The 6,000-nt window shown below is 40.6% G+C and overlaps 1 long non-coding RNA gene across 1 annotated transcript in view; it reads right to left on the bottom strand.

Annotated features, from left to right (window-relative positions):
* Positions 1-971: 971 nt before the first annotated feature.
* Positions 972-6,000, bottom strand: part of LOC135099478 (uncharacterized) — a 44,532-nt gene continuing 39,503 nt past the window's right edge. The window contains exon 2 of the long non-coding RNA XR_010267990.1: positions 972-1,655. This is a non-coding gene — a long non-coding RNA (uncharacterized LOC135099478). The remainder of the gene's footprint in view (positions 1,656-6,000) is intronic.

Below are 6,000 nucleotides of genomic sequence, written 5' to 3'. Positions count from 1 at the left end.
CGCCTTAGAAGTACTGTGTTACATTGTCGATACATTTGCACAATTCTTGGCTTATATCACGTGCCTATTCTTTGCGTGTCCGATATGAATTAAGATTATCAAAGTTCCTATAGACATGCACATATAAAGAACGTCTGGCCTTATAGAATGATACGGCTGGGTAAGTTCAGAGGCCGGCCACTGGTTTAATGCATCATATATATGTAAATTGCCTATACTGGGAAATTGATGTACAAATGCACCACTACATCATGCCGCCAGTCCCGCCAGCGACCCCGAGCTGCCAGGATGGTGTTCGTGTGGCGAGGCGAGGCAATTTGTTGAAGGCTACACTGATTAGTTTCTACGTTAAATATCACTTTCATTCACCATACTCTTACTCTCATTTCACTATCCTTTCCATGTTCTTCCCGCTAATTCAATAATCGTATCAATAATGCGAGAAAGGAAATGAATTATACATGTTTATCTATCGTGACTGCATTCCAGAGCTTCAAAGATTCCACTCCAAGTGAATCATCTCATTCACTTCACGCTTCTAGAAACATGAAGCGTCTGTGTATCTATGAATACGAGAAAGAAGTGCAACATTTATCACTATATTCATGATGACTTCATTCCGGAGCTTCAACGATTCGACTTCAAGTGAGTCAGCTTCGCATTCCTCCAAAGCTCTGCAGCTTATGAATTGGGGTGGTGGAGACGTGTGGCATCATCGGTGGCTACTCCTGCAGGATGAAGCGTACACCGAGTCGCTGATATACAGAACAGCCAGCAAAGCTTTCTAACTGAACTGACCTCCAAGCAGTAATCGTTGCATGAATGAAAGAGTCCTTAAATATTATGTAATAAACTTATTACTCACATAGTTGCCACGTGTCTCCATACGCTCTCTCTCTCTCTCTCTCTCTCTCTCTCTCTCTCTCTCTCTGAGCAACATGACGTGTCACATATTATAAGATGCGAAAACATATCTTATACTGAGTAAAAACCTTATATAAACATCTACAAAGGGAGAGGAGGAGACGGTGAAGAGAGAGGATTACGTGAAGGAGTGGGAGAAGGGGAGGGGAGGAGGCGAGGGGGAGGAAGACATTGAGGGAGGAGCATAAGATGGAAGCGCGGGAAAATTTATCCTCGACAAAGTGGTATGATTCATTGCCTTCTACATAATATATCGTGTGTACTTCACCAGTAAGGCTTACTGTGGTGCGCGAAGACCGTGTTTGCAGTGTGAGAGAGGATACAAAGGAGGCACAGCTGATATGTAAGCAGCTGATACAGTCATGGCGGGGTGGCGGGGTAGGGAAGGGAATTTCCTGCTACAAGGGCAAGTCTAGTCACTTCATATAAACACTAACCTCCTTTTGTTGCAATGACCACGTGAGGTGTTGGGAGAAGCCAGTGCCTGCCTCAGTACAGAGTTGTGTTCGCTGTGTCAAGGGTTGTGATGTCTTCCTCAGCGCTTCCGCAATGCTCCTAGTGTCCTGAGGCGGCAGCAATCCCATGTTTACTTTTAGTTTGCTCTTCTCTCGTCCAGCAGCTCACACACCTCTACATCAGAGGCCACACTGTCACCATACCCACGCACTGCACGCCGCTGCATGCCCTGGCCCATGACGTCAAGTTTGCTGCTGGCGGAGTGATACACCTCCCTGACGGTGAGAAGGTGCCACCTCATCATTAATTTCCTGCATTATTTTAACCTTGTATGTAATTTTTTTTAAGTCTTGATGGTTTGTGATGAAAGTTAGTGTTGTAATAGTATGATTTATGGTTTTAAAAGTACAATGGATGTACGTATAGTTTAGCAACAGCACCAACGCCTCATCTTAAATACTACCGCCCTCCGCCCCTCCCTCACTCCCTTCCTCCTCTCGGCTCTGCGTCCGTCCTTGTGTAGTTTTCGTGGCCTTCGTGATGAAGTATAGAAGGTTTTGATAACATTACTCAAGGTTTTAATCATAATAGATCTCAGTACACTTTAAAAATCATTGTCTTTTTATGTATTGTTATGTAGAACTAGCGCTCCCTCCCTCTTTCTGTCCAACCCACTCTCCTTTCGTGTCTTCCACGGTGTCTCCCTTTCGTCCACCTTTCCACCACCACATATCCGGCCATCTCCGCACACCATAACGAATCTGACAACGGTATATCTGTGAGCAAGATTTTTTATTCACAGTAAAATATTTTCTAAAGTCAGAGAATCCGTGAAACTACGCGCATTGCATCCTGAATAGTTTAGTAGATACGTATTTGAGGGAAGTCTTTTTGAAATACATGTAATACTCAAGTGAATGTAGATGGACGAACCTTGAAAAATGTATATATTTGTAAGAAACTCGATATTAAATATTGATATGTTTGACTATTTCAAACTTAAAGAGGACGAACTCTGGTATCACTTAGGTTAGAAAGGCAAGTACTCAGCCGCTACCAGCGCCACCTCAGCCTCACTATAACTAAATTCGGGAGTTGGAAGCAATGCGTGAAGGAAAACTTCTATAACCATGTCGTGTTGCCCGCGTCATCTCCGCCACAAGTGTCTAAAGGGATGCCACTCAATGACCGAGAGGAAGACGTAACGAAATGTAAAGGCGGCAGCTAAACTCTGCAAAAATAATGTTCGCAACTTTTCGTCACGACGCACCGCCGGAGGAGCGTCTCAGAATTAAAAAGTTTAGGTATTAAAGTTCAAAAGTGGTGACGGGCGGTAGTCCCTCGCGACTGAGAGAGAGAGATTATTATTATTATAGTTTATTGACAGAATTTTGCGATTACAAGGAGCTTAAAGTAAAAATCATTTCACTAAAATCATTATATCATATAAAAAAGAGCTACAAATAAAAATCCTGTCCAGATAAAATTAACCAATTCACATTGCAAAAAACAAACTTTCTCCAAACTTAACTCCTAAAAAAAATTCAAACTCCCTTTCTTTTAAAAAACAAGAACATTTTAGCCGTAAAGCTTTAACACATCGCAAACATAATCACATAAAGTGCCTAATAAAAAATTCAAACTCCCTTTCTTTTAAAAAAACAAGAACATTTTAGCCGTAAAGCTTTAACACATCGCAAACATAATCACATAAAGTACCTAATTTACCCTTATACTTCATTAAACTGGTAAAACTACTAAAATCCAACATATTATATCTAGCCCTACAGTCCCTTGACAAAGAACAATTTAACAAAACATGAGACTCATCTTGTACTGCATTACTATCACACATACACAGTCGCAACTCTGCTGGTATTCCATTCCTTCTACCTGTCTCAATTTTTAAATCATGTGACATTAGTCGAAGCCTCGTAAGGGCCTGCCTTTTGTAGTCCGGGACAAACTCATTGCTGACATAAACTGGATGTACTGATAGTTCAGGGTTAATTACTGATCTGTACGCCACATACTTAGATGCCGTCTCGGGTTTTTCTCTAATTTTTATTTTGACTATATCCAGTGGATTTACGTTATCTCTATACTGTAGTGCCTTCATCACAAATTGATACCCTGGAGTATTAGCTACTCTGCACAACTCAAATGCAACATAGAATGGTTCTTCAACGTTCGGTTCCCTTAACTTTGATTCTAGAAATTTCCTTCTCCTTTTTGCTATGACATCAAGTACAGGTGGAATACCTGATTCAATAAGACACATGTCGGGGCTTGTAAATTTCCTTACCCCTAGCAAGTTCTTTACTGCTCTATTGTATTGAACAATTATCTTTCTAGGATTATTTGTCAACCATGTTTCTGAGCTATAAAGAAGGGCAGAAGTGACAGCAGCATCAAATACTTTGCGCTTGTATGTATATGGCATAATGTTATTTGCTGCACAAAAAATTGCAAATTTATTGAGTTGCATCTCATTCACGGTTTCGTGAAGGTCCAATACTGTGTTCATCTTTGCATCATCACAAATCCATGCCCCAAGGTAAAGATACTTATGAACACAGTCTATCTTGATGTTACGAACAGTTAACGGCAATCTGTCTTCATCTGTACCTCGCACTACCATAAGTTTTGTTTTCTTCTCATTAAGTATCATTCCATATTCTTGGCAATAATCCAACACTGCGGTTAACTTTCTCACACACATTTCTTTAGAAGTAGCTAGTATTACCATGTCATCCATAAGAAGGAGCGTATGTAGTTTCCCCAAGAATCCATCTGTATCTACACACCTGTTTATCATCCTAACCACCTCATCCATGTATGTGGTGAATAAGAGACAACTCGATGGAGATCCTTGGCGGACTCCAACAGTGGCATCAATAGTTGCAGAACGTAACACACTTTGAGTACAGGAATACATAGCTTGTATAGCACGCAACATAACCTTACCACAACCACGTGATTTAAGCAATTCAAGCAATTTACCTCGAGGCACTCTATCATATGCTTTGCTGTAATCTATGAATAACATATACAGCTTCTTTTTCTTATAATTAGCCAGGTCACATAATATAATCTTAACGTCATTATTTGTTCGACACATCCTCGACCGCTTTGAGCACCTGCTTGACATTTATCAATACTTGTCCATAGTTTTAATCTGTTCAAAATTAAGTAATCATACAATTTTGCCAATGTATTCATAATGGATATGCCTCTGTAGTTTCCACATTCAAGTCTGTCTTTACCTCCTTTGAAGAGTACAAAAAGTTTGCTACAACCCCATGAAACTGGATAACACACATTAAGAAAAACAACGTTAAACATATGTAAAAAGAACATGATCCAGTTAACAGGTAAAGCTCTCATAATTCCTGGACAAATACCAACATAACTTTTTCTAACATTCACATCCTTGAGTACTTTATCTAATTCTTGTACAGTGAAAGGTTCGTCTAATACGGGTATCGTTGGAGTCGAGTCATCTATACATACAGTGCGAATACTATTAGTGTGACACTCATTATTTAACAAGCTCTCGAAATGGGTCTTTAGTTGATCGTCTTCAGGTTGTCTGTGTTCGTGCGTATCAATATTCCCTGACCAGTTAATGGCCTTCCATATGAACTTAGCATCATTTGTTTCTAATATCCTTCTCCAGCGCGGCAACGTTCTGTCCCACGTTTCTTCCTGCTGGTCGAGACGTTCACATCTGTTCCTACGAGCAGCTTCATGAATAATTTCACTGCTCGATCTGAAGGCTTCAGAAATATTTTCAATACTAACAGCGTCCGGATTCGGTGGATCGAGACTTAGCAATTCGGTACTGAAATCATGTAAGTTTACTTTTCCACATCGACTCGTTTGCACGTATTCTTCGGTATGACTCACCCAGACCGTTAGCTCGCTCTAACAGCTCTGTCGGGGAAACTTGAGTCATTTCTTTAGTAGCGAGATCTACGCAAATTGGGGCGTGGTCGGAACCTTTAACTGACTTGTTTACCTCGACCGAACTGACAAATCGTACGCAATCGGAAGTAACCACGCACAAGTCAATCTCCGATGTCCATCTTGATCCTCTTCTAAAAGATAAGTCACCTCCTAAGGTAGTTCCTTTTCTGTTCAGGTGATTCATCACAACCATATTGTTACTTCTACACATGTTACGCAACATACGCCCGTGACTATTCACTACCGGATCCTTCACACCATCATATCTATAGACACTTCCATCACCACACGACAACACATGTGATCCAACTCGTGCATTAAAATCACCTAAAACAACTACGTCACGAGTGTTCAAACACATCTCACTTAACGCTCGAAACGGTGAAGCTTCGCAATATAGTGAGTCTTCTGGAGGTATATAAACACCACCGAATTTCACATCTTTACACACCGATAAATTCACCCATATCATGTCATCTTCCTCCATGTTTACATTGGTCACATATTGCATCGACGCACATTTGATGAGCAACATAACACCACCTCTGTTACAGCCTACTCTTGACTTATTGTTATACATATAGAAACCAGGTACGCTTTTTTCATACGCACTTTTAACCTCTAACAGCCAAACCAGATCATATTGCATTA

This window comes from Scylla paramamosain, unplaced genomic scaffold (assembly GCF_035594125.1).
Source record: "Scylla paramamosain isolate STU-SP2022 unplaced genomic scaffold, ASM3559412v1 Contig131, whole genome shotgun sequence".
Classification (NCBI taxonomy): domain Eukaryota; kingdom Metazoa; phylum Arthropoda; class Malacostraca; order Decapoda; family Portunidae; genus Scylla; species Scylla paramamosain.
Note: the sequence above shows the minus strand (reverse complement) of the source record. Positions and strands in the feature narration are given on the sequence as shown.